Here is a 17,237-nt window from a genome sequence, read left to right on the forward strand (position 1 = left end):
ATAGTAGAGGTCTAGTTTTAATTTTTACTTTATATTTGCTTTTCTGTGATTTATACATATTATTTAAAAAGTATTACTTTCCTAAAGGAAAACCGAAAACCATTCGTGGAATAGCCTTCTTCCTGGCCTCTGAATGTATAAATCCATTATGCAGCCCATTCTGTGGCTCCTATCAGATTTGCCTTCCTAAAACATGTTTTTCTTTAGTTCTTTTTCTGCTTAAATCTCCAGGGTCTTTTATTGCTCTTGAGAGAAGTCCAAACTCCTGGAATCCAAAGGTCTCCTTAATCTAGACCCACCCTCTTGCCTGCCCCTTTATCTCTACCACACCCATCACAATCCTCCCCGCCTGCCTGCCAGCATCCTCCCTTCACAGAACCTGGAGAACTCGATCTAGTTCCTTTGCTCATGCTGTTCTCTACATGCAGAGCCCCACACTCTGTCCTTTCCTCTTTACTTGTGCAAACGTTATTTTTCTGGGTTCAACTCAAGTACTTCCTCCTCCAGTTCACTTTTGTCACCTTTTATCTGTATCCAGGATAGCAAATAGATTTCATGTTATATATCAGGTCCAGGCCATTGAAAATATGTTGCATGCCCTGTTCGAGACAAGCATCCGAGGAGCTGGTTTGGGAAATGAGGGTTTTTTGAATATTTGATACGCTAATCATCATTTGAATTTCCCAGCCCCTTCAGGCCTGCTTGCTTCAAACTGGCCAGCCCCCACTAGCCAGATCGACACATTGCGTTTCTCACACAGGGATTTTGTACAACATTCTCAATTCAATATACTCTGCAATGGCTAAGAAAAAGTAAAATAAAGTGAAAAGTATCCATGTAAAAAAAAAAATATGTTGCATGGAGACTCCTGAGAGCACATATGTGCTCAGAGGAAAGAGTTCTGTGGTCAGTACTGGTTTCTGCCGCAGGCACAAAAGGGAGAAATGGCTAACTGTTACATATTTTCCATTCAGTCCCATAACCATTATTTCAGACCTGTGATGTCCAATATGGCAGCCACATGTGGCTATTTGAATTTAGATTAATTAAAATTAAATACAGTTAAAATTTCACTTCTTAGTTGCACTACCCACATTTCAAGAGCTCAATAACCACATGTGGCTACTGGCCACCATATTGAACAGCAAAGATAGAGAATGTTTCTGTCATTACAGAAATTGCATTAGCCCTGTTTTAGCCAAATAGTTACATAACAATGCCAGGTAGAATGTATTTGTTTTGTGTGTGTGCCTTGTTTTCTCAGTGGCACCAAAAGCTTTTTATGGGCAAGAATCCTCTCTGACACTTCTTTTGTATTTCTAGAGCACCCAGCCAGTGCTGGGCACATTGGAAATACTTAAAAAAAAAAATTTTTTTTTTTTAAGTGTGTTTTCCCAGGACTCATCAGCTCCAAGTCCAGTAGTTGTTTTAGGCTAGTTGTGGAGGGCGCAGCTCACAGTGACCCATTTGGGGATCAAACCAGCAACCTTGTTGTTAAAAGCACCACACTGTAACTAACTGAGCTAATTGGCTATACTTTATAAGTATTTGCTCAATTGAATTTTTGTTACTAATTTGGCAATGTTCTATTAAGTAGAGTAGTAGAAAGAGAACTAATTTGGAAATGAAGAAACCAAGTTTCTAGCTCCAGCTTTTCTTCGGCCAATTAGTATGTGACTCGGCATATCTCATTTAATCGAAGTAGGTCATAGTTTCCTCAAGTGGAAACAGTTATAAACTAGGCTATATCAGAGGACGTTTTCCAGACTTGGAATTTTGTGATACATATGGAATGTTTACTTTTAAACAAAAATGTACACACATGTAAACACACACTCAGAATAAAAACTAGCAGGTTAAAAATATTCTAGCTTATTTTAAATCTCATTTATCTAATTTCCCAAATATATGACTATTATTTGAGGGTTTCATTCTCTGCCAGATCTACAGCTAAATTCTTTGAAGAGGATTGTGGCAAAGGTGACATGACTCCATAAGTAGAGAATGTCAGACTTGGGGAAGTGTGATGGAAAATTAGGTTGCCTTTGTCAGTGAGAAGGTGATGTAACACCTAATGTTTTGACACTATATTCAGCCAAACTGTATGCAGAAGTCACCAGTCGATACTGCCCACTTCTTGCCATTGCTCTAAGTGAGGGATCAGCAAACTATGGCCCACTCCGCTGTCTGTTTTTGTATGTTTTATATGTAGCTAAGAATGGTTTTTACATTCTTAAGGATTGTACAAAAAGAAAAAGAAGGAACGATATGTAGCAGAAACTGTATGGCCTGCAAAGCCTAAAATACTATTTGGCTCTGACTAATGACTAGTGACCTTCATGTACAGATCCAACCACTTTTCCAGGACAATTGCTTTATGAAATGTCGTCAGCGCCTGTGGCTCAAACATAGTGAAATAAAACTGCATGTTACTGTGCATTAGAGAAGGCTGAAGATAGGGAAACGCAGCGGCCTGGTGGGGAATAGGACAGCAACTTGGCTCCATCACTTTTATATCTGAAGCAGGCAGGGCCCTTGACTCTGTTTTGATGGTGGCAAGTGAGTCCTTGGACCCAGAGTCTGTGTGTTCTGGTCTTGACTTTGGAAATTTGATGAGTAAGCATTCACAAGAATAAATTCTGACGGCCCCTTGAAGGTCGAGAGCTGTGAGAATCCTTGGCCTCCTAAGTTTATCTAAGGAGGGAGCCCAGGCTTGCATCTCACTTAATTCTTCCTTTCTTTCCTTTTTGCAGATGCTCCGTTCAGCACTTGAGGGATGTCCATTGAGTGGGCAGATAAAGAGGCTGAACTGGAGAGGCAGACCCCATCCATTAGGGCAGGGCTGGGCTAAGGTCTGAACTGAGACGGTAGCCCTGCCAGATGGGCCTAAGGTGAACTGCTAAGTTGACAGTTTTAAAAGTAAAGAATGACTCTTTTCCTTTTCCTTTGGGTGCTCCATGGCCATGTGTCTGGGCATTTGGCTTTCCCCCAAACCCCTTTTTACCTAGGCCTCCTCTCTAGTCTCTCACCATGTCTTAGTTTCTAAAATGCACCTCTTCCATAATTAATACTTCAGGGGGCATCATTTCTTCTGTGATCTACCCTTTTTTCCTCTTCCCCTTGTCCCATTCTCTCCTAGGCTATTTTTCAAAGTTTGCAAAGATTTTTTGCAACTCTTTTTTTCATCACCCTTTGCTTCTGTATAGACAACTGCCCTTAGTATAATCCAGGGTGCCTCGTTTAATAAAAATCCAAATTTACAAAACAATGCTGTTGTCATGCTCAGAGAAGTATCCATTAGGAAAGTCGGCTCCAAGTCAAAAGGCTGATGGCCAGTTTTGGCTAGAATTCTTTGGCTCACTGTACTGACAACCTTGGTTTTCACCATTGTTTTGATAGCAGAACACACAGCTGTGAGACAGAGAGAGAAGACAAGCAATAGAAATTGATTTAGTAAAATTTGAGATGCAAATATGCAGAAAAACCTGTCACCTTTGGGAATCTCCATTATTCAGAGTTCAGTGTAAGCCTAATAGTTACAAGGATTTTGGTCTGAGCAGGTGTGTTCCAGTCTTGCCTTCTACCCATAATTAGCTTCACTTAACTTCTTTAGGTTTCTGCTTCCTCATTTGTAAAATAGGGGTTATGGTAGTACTTGCCACATAGGATTTGGAGATGACTGAAGAGGTAATGTATGTAAGGAATTTAGTACTGAGTCTGGTACAATGTGGGTGCTTAATAAATATTGTAATTAGTATTTCAGCACATGGGGTATGGTCTAGTGCAATGCTTCTCAGACATTTTGGGCTCAGCACATCTTATCAAGAAAATAAAATAAAGGATGTTCAATTAGATATAAACTTCAGATAAACAGTAAGTAATTTTTTTAGTATAAGTATGCCCCAAATATTGTATGGATACTTACACTAAAATGTCATTTGTTGTCTATCTGAAATTCAAATTTAACTGGGTGCCTTGCATTTTTCTTTGCTAAATCTGGCAACCCTGTCTTCACATTCTTAAAAATTATTGAGGAACCCGGAGTGCTCTCTTTTATGTACGTTGTATCTGTTGCTATTTACCACATTAGAAATTCAAACTAAAAAATTAAAAATATTTATTAATTCCTTCAAAAGTAACAATGGTAAAATCTTATGTTAAAATAAATAATATCTTTATGAGGGGGAAAATTGTATTTCCAAACAAAGTAAATGGTGAGAAGAGTGCATCATTTATATTTTGCAATTTTTTCCCCAAATTTCTTCAATGACTGGCTAGCTAGAAGTCAGCATTTTTATATTTGCTTTGCCTTCAATCTGTTGAGAGATGCTATTTTCATCAACGTATATAAAGAAAATTTAGCTTCACAAAGGCATACAGTTGTAGAAGGGAGGAGTATTTAAAGCAGCCTTTTCAGATAATTTTGAACATTCTTTTTTGATACGAAAATCAAACTCTACATGAGATAGCTTCTTAAAGGTTATTTACACTGTGGAATCTGAAACCATAGCAATGAACTTTTCATACTCTATTACATTAAAATCCACGGGTTTATTTTGTACGTTGAATGGATCTTTTGCCCATGCATGATTCTGTAACATAATGAATTGGTCATTTGGAAAATATTGGTTTACTGAGTTGTGCTGATTTTCTACATACTGACACATTTCATTATACAATATTAAAAAATCACATTTGTTAGTATTACAACTAATCTCATCAGAAAAGACTTTAATCATTAGCAGGCTGTCAAGCTCATGGTGGTGAGTGCAAGTTCTCCACAATTTTAACTTTTGCTCGAAAGCTTCAATTTTATCATTGGAAACAGATACTATCAGTTGTGTTCTTTGATATGACCGGCACATAAGTCTGAATCACCATAGTTTGTCTGTCATTCAAGTAAAAATGGTGTTCTGTGACAAAAGTACCTGTATTTCACTCTGTAACTCAAACAATCACACAAATGATTTTCCTTGAGATTATCGTCATAATTTGGTATGCAGCAAGACTGATTTATGCATACTTCCCATTTCACCACACAGAATATTAAAAAGATATATATTCAAGAATCAAGATATACGAAAATTAATGTTTTCCTGCTTCCTCAACTACGTTCTTAAGGAAAACTGGCTCTTAAAAACACAAAAGAAAACCTTTGAGTGTGTGGTGATGAAAAATGCTATGATTACGGGTACAGTTGTGTGCTGAGGTATCAGTGTTGACCCACTATTGCCTTTTCATCATTAGTGCAAATGTCAGTGCAGTGAAAAAGGCAAAAATATTAGAATTATTATTCTAATATAGTAGTTATGGCCTTGCAGACCTCTGAAAGAGTCTTAGGGTCCCCCAGGGGGTCCCTGGACCTCACTTAGAGAACTGCTGGTCTAGTGGATGATGTCCCAGTGACAGATTGGACAGTGTAGATAGGTCATGTGTTCCTCTCTCCTGTTCCAGCCTCTCCTTTCTTGGGCAATTGGGAAAAACATCAAGGGCTGCTGGGACCTTGCTTAGGTTCTGGATTTAGGCTGGAGTGGGTGATGAGCGGTTTCTGAGGCCACACGTGAGGCTCTCTGAAGCTCCCTCCAGAGAACTGAAGGGGCTTGAGTGATTCAGGGCGTGCCGAAGCCTTTGGCAGATTCTGGGAGACTTAGCAGCTCCAAATAAAATCTTCACTTCCTGCTGCTTCCTCTTCTCCTATCTCCTCGTGTCCAAGGGAGATCAAAACCCCTTTCAGAATCTGGAACCATACTGCAGGTCAGATTTATGCTAGACTCAAGGCTATCCAAGCTAGAAGTAGGTCCCTACAACTGACAGAAACTCTGAATAGGCCCAGGGTAACAGCAGCACTCTCCATGGGCTGGTTATTCTGCCCAGTCAGAGCTCTGGAACTGAAAGTCCCAGGGGTATACTTGTACACTGCCATACGCAAAACAATAGAGCAAAAATTCAAATTAGAATCATATGAGTAGATGTGGGAAAATGCTATTACAAAACATTTATATTGTGTAGGAGGCACAGTTCTTTCTTGGGGCCATAGGATTTAGTCTCTGAGCAGCATGAGATATCCTATTTAAATACACCAGCACACCAAGTGCTGTACGTAACACAGGGAATTTTAACACCGCCTACAGTGTTTAAAGCCAAACATCAGATTTATAACCAGATTTATAGAAGAAATGAATATAGAGCCTTCCCTGAAATGGGGGAATCCCTACCACCTATTAATAGATTTTGTTGATAGACTTTAAAGTGAATGGGACAGATTATTTTGGGGGGGCAAGAAGAAAAGGTGGAGGAAAGGTGGCAGGGAGGCCAAGGAAAAGGAGTCGAGTAGAAGAACAGGGCCAAACAGGTTCTGAGCACAGAGCGGCAGAGAACACGTAGGTGGCTCTTGATTTGGGCAACTGGTCCCTAGAGTGAACATGCTGCAGCGTGCTTGGGGCAGGCAGGGGAGCGCAGCTCGGGCAAAGGGCAAGGGCTCCGATTGGGACCGGTTCTGCTCTCAGCCAGGCAGCCATGGGCAGCCTCTCTCAACCTATTTCCTTCTCAGTCAGATGAAATGAGATGCCATGCCACATGTCCAGTACCTGGTCATTGTTGACATTTAATAAATAATGCTCCTTTCATGGTATGACTTGAAAGTTGGCTTCTTTGCTGTCTTGTCTTTATAACCCACTTTTCTCATCTTCTTGAATAAAAACAAACCAAAGCAAAGCAACTACATCAAAATGTAAGGTCTCAAGCCTCCACTTATAGCTGGAGTGTGCTCCATCGAGGCACTGCTTTAGATTATACTACTATGTCTTCACATTTTTGTGGGGACCAAAATTCATATATGTTCCTTAACCATAAGTACTGGGCTCCATGCTAAGCGGTATAACAAGTGGGTGCTCTGGTGGCCTAGACAGCAGTTGATGTTGAATGACACACAAATATGCGACGCAAGTGAGGTGCTAATAAGGAAAGACTCCTAGGAAGTGATAATTGTCCCCAGTCATGCAGGTTTGTCACTTAGGAAATAGGAATGTGTTCCTATTGGGTTTGCCTAAAGAAAGCACACAAGGACAGCAGTAGCCCGGAGGTGAGTTATAGGGGTCAAGTGAGATAGACCCTAAAAGCAGGATAAGAGTTGAACCAGCCCAGAGGGTGGAAGGAAGATGAGAAGAGCCATCCGAGAGGAAAAGATGCCACAATTGGGGAGAATCGATTAGACCAGGTGGGCACTGTAGGGCCCTGAAAAAGACATGCATTTGAGGGAGTGGCTCAATGTTTGAGTGGTAGCAGGACCCTGGCCTGTCGGGAAAGCTGAGCTTCAGCCCCAGTCTCGTCAGCATCACCAGTGACCTGGGGCCAGTGGTTGAATCTTTCTGGATCTCAGGTCTCACTTTGGTGGAATCAATACAATAAGAACATCTGTCTTAGCTCCCTCCCCGGGTTGTTTGACATGTTGTATAAAATAATAGAAGAACTAAGATGATGAAAAAGATTGCTCTTTACCACATCCCCATCATCTCTCAGGGAAGTGAGGCAAAAAAGCAAGGAAGAAAGGAAGGGGGAAAAGGAAGAAACGGAGAAAAAAAGGGAGGCCAGGACAAAACTTTAGAAAGCAGGTTAGAAGGCAAGAGGAAAATGTGAAAGCAAAAGAGATGGCTGCCTGGGCTGTAGGCCCGGGAGGCCCCTTCACCACACCCTGAGAGGCAGATAAATGGATCATTTAGGATCCCACCCAAGGCAGATTAGTCAATCAGACTAAAATGATGTGAAGTCAATTGCCCTGAGTCACAGCACAACCTGAGGCATCTGTAAATGAGGAAACTGAAAATAGATGGAACCTATCTACATAAGGTAAGGGGGACCAAAGAAAATTCACAAACAACCCTTACAATGTTTTGAAAATGTGAAGAACTGCTCTGTGCCATTTTCTAGGCTCTCAGATTAGGAGAGTTATCAGTTCTTTGGGATATCTTCCCTAGTAGGGGGTGGGGACAATAAAAGGGTTTTCTTACTTGCCTAACTTGGCCTGGTGTGTGAGTCTGAAGCCAAAGTCAATTATTCTCTAGGTGGCCTTGGTCTCTTTTTAGCGAGTAGGTTTGACTGTTGCTAAATAATTCTATTTTCTCCTTTCTCAGGCTGTCCTACTCAGAGTTCCAAGAGTAGGTACCGTGTTTCCCTGAAAATAAGGCCTAGTTATATAATCAGCTCTAATGCATCTTTTGTAGCAAAAAATTAATATAAGATCCAGTCTTATATTATATTAGACCCGGTCTTATATTACATAAGACAGGGTCTTAATCCGGTCTTATATTACATAAGATCGGTCTTATATTAATTTTTGCTCCAAAAGACTCAGAGCTGGTTGTCCAGCTAGGCCTTATTTTTGGGGAAACACAGTAGGTGTGTGCTGCCCACATGGGCTCTGGACTCTAGCAATCAATCTCCATATATAGTTTTTGTAAAACCAAACAGAAAGTCCCTGGGCACCCTCTCTCTTTTTTATTTTATTTTTATTTATTTATTTATTTTAATTTTTATTGGGGAATATTGAGGAACAGTGTGTTTTTCTAGGACCCATCAACTAAGTCAAGTCATTTTCTGTCTAGTTGTGGAGGTCACAGCTCACTGGCCCATGTGGGAATCGAACTGATGACCTTGGTGTTATGAGCACTGCATTCTAACCAACTGAGCCAACCGGCCGCCCCACTCTCTTTATTTTGTTAACCCTGGTGGTACCAAGAGGCACCTGACATTCTGGGTATGCTAATAATTCGGTGCCAGCAAGTTTCTGTTATCCTCCAGTTGTAATTGTTAACTTGAATGGAATGCAAAACTTCTGGTTTGGAACAGAGTTGGTTTTTAACTGTGAATTTACTTGAGGGATAGGGAAAATGGGGAGTACATTTTGTTTATTGTGGAAGGCTTTTTTTGTAAAGCTTTTCTGAACTGCATTTGCTCTGATACATAGAAATATATGGTAAATGTACAGTTACTACTGTGTCTACAGACTCACTGGTGAACTCTATCTACCCTTTATTAACTCTCGCCTTTGACACTTTTTCAGTTTAGCAAGCCAAGACTTGCTGGGGGATTAGGACAATGAGCTTATCATAAGGCTGCTTTAAGGGGAAAAAAACCACACACACACACACAACTCTACTGCTTCGAGTGTCAAGGTTTACTTCTGCAAGCTCTTCCTGATTGCCCACCCCCACCCCTCGAAAGTTTGGGATTTTTTTTTTCTCCCTAAGGGGAAGTGTGGAAATAGAGCCCGCCTATTCATTTGCATTATTGTACATCACACACTATCTTTGCAACCATTATATTGTGTTCTCTCAATGGTGTTTGCTCTGAGGGTGGGACACAGGCTGTTTAGTGTCTTGTAAAACATTTACCAAAAGCACTGAGCCATGGTTTTGAAGGGCATTCCGTTGCCAGAGTGTGGGAGGAGAGAACGAGCGGTGGAAACAGAGAGCTCCAGGTGTTTGCCAGGTACTTGTTTCATACTTTAGTATTTAGAAATGTTTAAAATTTTACATTACATACGCGTCCCCTTCTACTGAAGGGGTAGGGATCATGAGGGGAGGGAAGGGGCAAAAGTAATTTCTTTGCAAACTGTATTTTTCAGTGGCTCTGAGTCCCCGGATAATGATAATCTTCGGTTTCAGTCAAATGTTGTTTTCAGTTTTACTAGAGAGACATACATTCATGGTGTGAGGTAAAAATCTACCTGTGCTTGAAGTTTTCCAGTGGTCTGAATCAGACGTTAGCGTTTGGAATCAGACATTAGCATTTGCTTTAGCAAAGAATTCAGAACCAGGTGTGGTGTTTCTAGGAGGCGACGTGTAACCTTGTGATTTGCACTTCAGTATGCCCCGTGACTCATTCCATTAAAAGCTTTTGCTAAATGGTGGTTCCGGTTTCATGAAAATACTTTTAAACTCCCCCTGCCCCCCCCACCTTTCTGTTAAATTTCGACTAGATAAATTAAAGGTTGGCTTGAAAGACTGCTTTAGATCCTCAAATCTGTGTTTTTATAACATAGTCACTAGGAATGACATTAGACGCTGGTCATAGATAGTTTTGGAGAAACTAATGACAATACTTCTTGGGAATATTAAATGTTTATATTCTAGCTTGTTTTGCTGTAAAAAAACAACAACATGAGCATATACTGTAAAACTAGAGCCTTCATCAAATGTTTACATTTAGTGAATTGTAGTAATGATATCCTAGACCACATTATTAGTGACTAAAACCCAAACAGCACATACAAAGATCTAGAAAAAGAATAGCTATGAAATATTTCTGTAATGGTCAGTTGTTGGGGAAAGGAACTGCAGTATAATATATGCAGCATAACAAACATGGAATCTGGCTTTTTTCCTGTGTCTCAGGGCAGGAGATGTAAGTATGAAGACAGTAGTAAAGTTTAAGAACCCATTGATGTTATGAAAGAATGTGATTTTGGTACATTCCTGCCCAGTGACACTGGCAGTAAGAAGCCAACCGTTTTTCTTCTGACAAGTTCCCAGGTATTGCAAAATGGCTGGAAGAAATGATTGTTTTAAAATTAGAGGAAACTTCCTTCATGGGAAAAACTTCATTGTGGCTTTGTGTATTTAGGCAAATAGGACTAAATCTAACCAACTGGAGGTCAAAAGACACCAGTGTAGCTGAGAGACAGCAGATTTGATTATTTGCATATGCGTGTCAGAAAAATGAGTTTATTTCACTACCCTGACCTCTGAAAATTTTTGTTGCTTTCTACAAGTTAATGAACTTTTTCCTACCTCTAAGATTCTGAAACAGGTAAGAAGACTTGTTCTCTACTTGTCTGTCCCCCAGATGCACTTAGATTGCTCAAGAGTCTGTCAAACTTTTGACATGCTGTGATACCACATAAATCCAAAAAATAGACGCTGGCCAGTGAAGGAGCTCATGCCTTAATTCCACTGTCTCTAAAGGAGATTGATGACGTTTTAAGTTTGAAAGTTTATCAGAGGAACAGAAAGACTGGAAAAAAGTCTAAAAATAAACCATTGCCAGTACTTTTATTCCTCATTTCCCTTTATTTCACTGGGAAGATCCTTATTCAATGCCATTTCTTTGTTTAGCTTTTTCATATTTCAAGTCTCAAAGATCTATATGGAATTGTAAGAAACCGAGATGACCAAAAGCTGCATGTGTACCTCCTGTTAGGGGTTCTTACAGTTTCACGATAGTTTGTGGATGGATGAAGTCGTTTATACATCAAATTAAGCCTTGAATCCCTGGGCCCGTATCTCTGGCATTTAAAACTTTGCCGCTGTTACATGTGATATGGTAATAATACTTATATGTCAGATTGGTTTTGTAAGGCATGTAGCCTTTCTACAAAGGTTATTGGCATCTGTTCCTCTGTCTTTTAGACTACTAGTTCCCAATTTGTAATATGTCATGAAGGTGAACTCTCTGGGGACAATAATGGGCACCAAATTAGGTGGTAGTTTTCAACATGCGATAATACACAAAGAGTCAGGGCAGTTTTGGCTTGGACAGAGCTGTCGTACAAAGACATGGATGGGTGACAGCCTTTCAAGGTGATTTTGATGGCTGTGCCAGAAAAGTCATATACATGTGAGTTTGGGGTAAGAACTACCATGTTTACCTGAAAATAAGATCTAGCCGGACAATCAGCTCTAATGCATCTTTTGGAGCAAAAATTAATATAAGACCGGGTCTTATATAATATAATATTATAGCAAAATAAGACCTGGTGTTATGATATGTTATGTTATGTTTTTATGTTATGTTATATTATATTATACCTGGTCTTACAGTAAAATAAGACTGGGTCTTATATTAATTTTTACTCCAAAAGATGCATTAGAGCTGATGGTTCAGCTAGGTCTTATTTTTGGGGAAACACAATATGCAGGCAAAATGGAGGAATCATCATAAAATCTTGGGCTATTTTGGGCTGGCTTTGTTTTGGTAGGATGAAATAAAAACCAAATATGTATGGGTTAGCTGAGCAATGTCTAAAAATCCTTAACTTGTCTAGTAACCTAAAGTCTTAAAGGCAAAAAACAGTGCTCACAGTAGTCAAAATTAACGCCATTAAGTCCATTAGGGTGCCTGTTGACTCTTGGTTTAGACATCTTTCTATAAAATTCCTGGTTTCTCAGTAAACAGTAAATCAGAACTCTTCCTTGTTGGCTAATGATCATTCATTCGTGTACGATTCATTCATTCAGTAAATACTTAGGTCTGACTGTGGGCTAGGTTCTCTCATCTCTCAGTTATTAAATGTCACTTCTTCAAGGTAACCTTCCCAAGCACCCTAAATTAGGTCCAGTACTTCCACCTTTAAGATAGTCGTCACATTGTTTTCTACTGACTGCCTCTGCTAAAATGTAGTACGTTTCCTTAGGTCATGGATCCTGAGTGTCTCATTCATCACTATATCTCCAATGCTTAGTGCATACTAGGCATTCAAACAATATGTACCAAATAAGTGAATAAATGAATGAAAGAAAGCAAATGAGAAGGACTGGATGGTTAGAGGCAGGCATACAACAGTGAAAAATAGCCCCAGATAACAGGGAAGGGGCAAAAACTACTACCGTGTTTCCCCGAAATTAAGACCTAGTCGGACAATCAGCTCTAATGCATCTTTTGAGGCAAAAATTAATATATGACTTGGTCTTATTTAAGACCGGGTAAAATATAATATATCAGGTATAATATATGATATGATATGATACAATATAATACCGGGTCTTATATTAATTTTTGCTCCAAAAGACGCATTAGAGCTGATTGTCCAGCTAGGTCTTATTTTTGGGGAAACAAGGTATCATCCAGCATAGAAGTAACGGTCCCTGAAGGCTTCACTCCATCTCAGTCCAGCTTGACCATGTAAGTTTCTAAGGAAACCTTGGTTCGCAAAGAAGAATGCATTCAATAGTGTCTGTTTTAAGTAAAATGGTTAAATTATTTGGAAATTTTATATATGAGAAATCCTTTTTCTTTTTTTTAATTAAAGTTTATTGGGGTGACAATTGTCAGTAAAGTTACATAGATTTCAGGTGTACAATTCTGTATTACATCATCTATATATCCCATTGTGTGTTCACCACCCAGAGTCGGTTCTCCTTCCTTCACCATATATTTGATCCGCCGAGAAATTCTTTATTCCTACAGTTGTGAGGTACCAATGAATACATTTCTCACTCATGTAAATGTAAAAGAGACTGGAAGAATGCGTAAGAGAAAAACTTCCATGTCATAAGATTAAATCAAATAAGTACTTTGAAAAAATACTATTTTAAACACTGTAGAGATATAAAAGCAGTAAAATGCACAATTCTTGCATATACAGCTTGATGAATTTTCATGTATGTATGCATATATTTTATATATATACACACGCACCTGTAACCACCACTCATGTCAAGGTACAGAACATTTTCAGTGTCTCAGAAGGCTCCCTTGTGCCGCTACTCCTTGTTACACACACACACACACACACACACACACACACACACCCTCAGGTGACCACTATTCTGACTCCTATTACCATCGATTAGCTTTGTCCATTCTTGAACTTCATAAAAATGGAATCTTTTGGTGTGGCTTCTTTCACTCAACATTGTGTCTCGGACATTCATCCACATTGTTTCATGTGGCTGTGATTTATTTTTTCATTGCTGCATAATATTCCTTTGTAAGAATAGACCACAATTTAATAAACCTGGGAAATTAAAAACGTGACTATGAGCTGAAAATCATTCCCTGTGTGCACCAGCTCTTTAACGTTAAATGATCTCATCAAGGGTGGGATGGAAATGTTATCACCTGAAAGGGTGAAAGGAGAGGAATCTGTTTCTGGGAGTGTATTTGCTAAATGTTCTGTATGGGCTGTTTATTAACTGGAAACATTGCCCCTGGAGGCAACTGCCAGTGTTTTTTTTGCAGATGAGGAAACTGAGCCTAAGAAAAGATTCATGACTTCACAGTTGGGCTGAACTAAACACACAAGTTGTTAGTTACCGCAGAGAGCAATCCGGTCCTGGCAGAGATGATGCCAGATGGCTGTTGAGGCTGTGCCACCTCATTAACGAAGTCTCGGCTTTTATACAGTAGTGCAGACATGTGTATCTCCTGTCGGAAAGCCGGCCATTGACCTGACATTTTTTAGGTCATTTCTCTCTCTCTCTTTCCCTTCAAAGTTTGTTTTGTTCTGAAAAGAAGGCTCTCTTGTGTATTTTTTTATTCTCATCTTTCTTTATGAATATAGTTTTTTGCTTTTGCATAATTTATTTTCAGATGCACGTGGTATATCGTAAAATCTGTATTTAGCAACTCTTGAGGTTTTTCTTTTTAAAGATCAGATTTTAATGTCTATGTGTAAAGAAATAGTCAATCGCCGTAAGACAGGTAGGTGAATTTCAAATCAGAATTGCTGAGAAATTTTCCGGGAGGCACAGGTCACATTTTTCAAAGTGGGGTTTGAAGTGCTTTAAATTCTAACTCACAGAAGGCTCTGCATGCTGACCCAGTGGGTATCAAAGTCTGACTCAACTGAATATCTCATAGATGAACAAAGTTTCTAAATTTCCTTTTCATTACTACCTTCTTCGATTTTTCATCCTACAAATAGTATGCATTCACAAATAATCCATTCTTCAAAAGTTACCAGAGAGTTCTCATGATGTCCTTCATTTGGAATAACAAAAGGGAGCATGTACTTTTTAGATTTTTTTCTAGTTGGGAATGAAAGAAGTTGTTTTTAACTTTGCATTAATATCATAAGGCACGTCACTGTGGTCTCATCATTTCATCGAGGCTGAAGATAAGCTGGTTAGCCCACCCTTTGCCCAGTGGAAGACAAGAAAATACCCAGATAGCATCTCAAACATTTTTAGTCACTTACAGAAAGAGCAAGCGATACCCAGATTCTTGGTTTCAAAGCTTTATTATTGTCACAATTAATAGAAAGCCCTTTTTATATGGGACACTTGAAAGCTTTCAGCACATAGGTGATTTGACTCTTTTTAACTTTATGGACAACCCCAGGAACAATATCTTGTATTGCAATACTTTAAAAAATACTTTCTCAAGTAATTTTTATGACCATTTTTTATTTTTTAAAATTCTGAGGTGTAAAATATACCCATTTTGTATATGAGAGGGCTGAAATAAAGAAGCTTCCTCCAAATGCCACTTACTTTTTCCACAATTTACCAATCTGTCGCTGTTACTGTTAGGATTAATTGAGATTATGTGCAGTATTGAAAGTATCTGGCCTGTCATGGGCATCCAATAGAGCTTAGTTTACATTCCCTTTGAACAGGATTTCCTGGAAAAAAGTTTGCATATGTGAACGGAAATGGACTCTTACCTTAATAGTGAATTCAAAAGATTGAGCACTGTCATGTGTGACTTTTTTGTCTTTCAAGATTGTGAAAGCTCCACATTTAAATTAGCCATTGTTGAAGAAAGTGCCATCTGTGTGTCAATCACAAACGCAAACTAGGACTCTGAGTAGAAACAAAGGCTTTCATTCTGCTTTTCTCATAGCATGGCTTCCTATTGCAAAGCCATAAGAAATGCCTACTCTTTCATTTTTTTAATAAAAAATATTAGAGTAGTTCACGTGTGCAGTCCCTGCTGTTGTTTAATAATAGATATGTCAGAGAAAGTAAGATCATATAATGAAGGTGTAAAACGTATGGGCATCTACACACACACACACACACACACACAAATGATTAAATATAACCCCATTTATAATATGATGAAGGCTTTATTTGCCACATAAAATGATAGGTAAGTATTTTAACTGGAATTTTAAGTTGAAATAGAATTCCATAGAAAAAACTATCAGGCTCTGAGGGAGTGGGCGTGCTGTGGAAAGAACACTCAACCAGTAATCAAGGAATTGATCCATTACTGGGTCTTCCCCTTAACTAGTTCTGTGGCTTAGAGAAACTTCTTCATGCTTTTAGCTGTTATCTCGTCTGTAGAACCCTTACATATGTTGCTTAGGAGTATTCTGTTGTTTGCACAATGACAAGTTTTTTATTCTAGGAAATAACATTGATTTGGATAGTGTATTGTTATAATACAGAGAAATTAAATATCAAAAGGTCCTGGTTTATGAAGTTTATAGTCCAGCCCCTCTTTATGTTTGCAATAAGAAAAATTAAGGAAATTTTGTTCTTTTTTTTTTTTTTTCCAGGACTTTATTGGGGAACAGTGTGTATTTCCAGGACTTTTTTCCAAGTCAAGTTGTTGTCCTTTCAATCTTAGTTGTGGAGGGTGCTGTTCCCCTTCAAGTTGTCCTTTCAGTCTTAGTTGTGGAGGGTGCAGCTCAGCTCCAGGTCCAGTTGCCGTTTCTAGTTGCAGGGGGCACAGCCCACCATCCCTTGCGGGAGTCGAACTGGCAACCTTGTGGTTGAGAGGACGTGCTCCAACCAGCTGAGCCACCCACGAGCTCAGCCGCAGCTCAGCTCAAGGTGCCGTGTTCAATCTTTAGTTGCAGGGGGCGCTGCCCACCATCCTTTGTGGGACTCGAGGAGTTGAACTGGCAACCTTGTGGTTGAGAGCCCACTGGCCCATGTGGGAATTAAACTGGCAGCCTTCGGAGTTAGGAGCATGGAGTTCCAACTGCCTGAGCCACTGGGCCGGCCCAGAAATCTTGTTCTTATTCTGAAAAGTAAAAAGCAACAAACAATCTTTTTGTTTTTTTTCATTTTTATAATTTGCCTTCAGAAGTTGAAAGTCCTTGGTCCTCCTTAAGCACTTCTTTGGTAAATAACCTTCTATTTGCAGATATCTTGTAAATGACCTGTTTCTCCGCCACATAAAAATTGTGACGAAAGTAAAGAATTTGAGTGGAATGTGAACAAATTAAGCTAACGGTGATAGTTTTTGATGGGGAGAAGTTTTTCAATTCAAAGAAGTAATCCAGTATTCTATTACTTCATTATTCCATTAACTAAGATCTTATCATAGAATCTCATAGGGAAAACAACAGAAAAAAAGTAGAAAGAAACAGTCTAATTCACAAAAGAGAACTACTGATGTATAACATAAGGAAGAAAGTTAACATCACAAATAACCTGCAAATCAAAACAACAGTGAGGTTACCATTTCCCTGCCATGAAGCAATTTAGTTTAGTCATATGTGTCTGATGGCCACACAAATTGCTATGACCTAGCAGGAAACAGTTTGGAAATATACGTCAAGAACC

At 39.2% G+C, this 17,237-nt stretch overlaps 1 protein-coding gene across 16 annotated transcripts in view; it reads left to right on the forward strand.

Annotated features, from left to right (window-relative positions):
* Positions 1–17,237, forward strand: part of RBM47 (RNA binding motif protein 47) — a 147,884-nt gene that overhangs the window by 62,459 nt on the left and 68,188 nt on the right. For 2 of the 16 annotated variants that reach the window (XM_081054927.1, XM_081054929.1), the window contains exon 1: positions 9,431–9,486. The exons of 9 other annotated variants lie outside the window; for them this stretch is intronic. The gene's annotated coding sequence lies outside the window, so the exon portion shown is untranslated. Of the gene's footprint in view, positions 1–9,404; positions 9,487–17,237 lie in introns of those variants that run through there. 5 more of the 16 variants (XM_081054938.1, XM_081054934.1, XM_081054922.1 and 2 more) reach the window with 4 other exon arrangements.

The sequence above is a fragment of the Rhinolophus hipposideros genome (genome assembly GCF_964194185.1).
Source record: "Rhinolophus hipposideros genome assembly, chromosome: 1".
NCBI lineage: Eukaryota > Metazoa > Chordata > Mammalia > Chiroptera > Rhinolophidae > Rhinolophus > Rhinolophus hipposideros.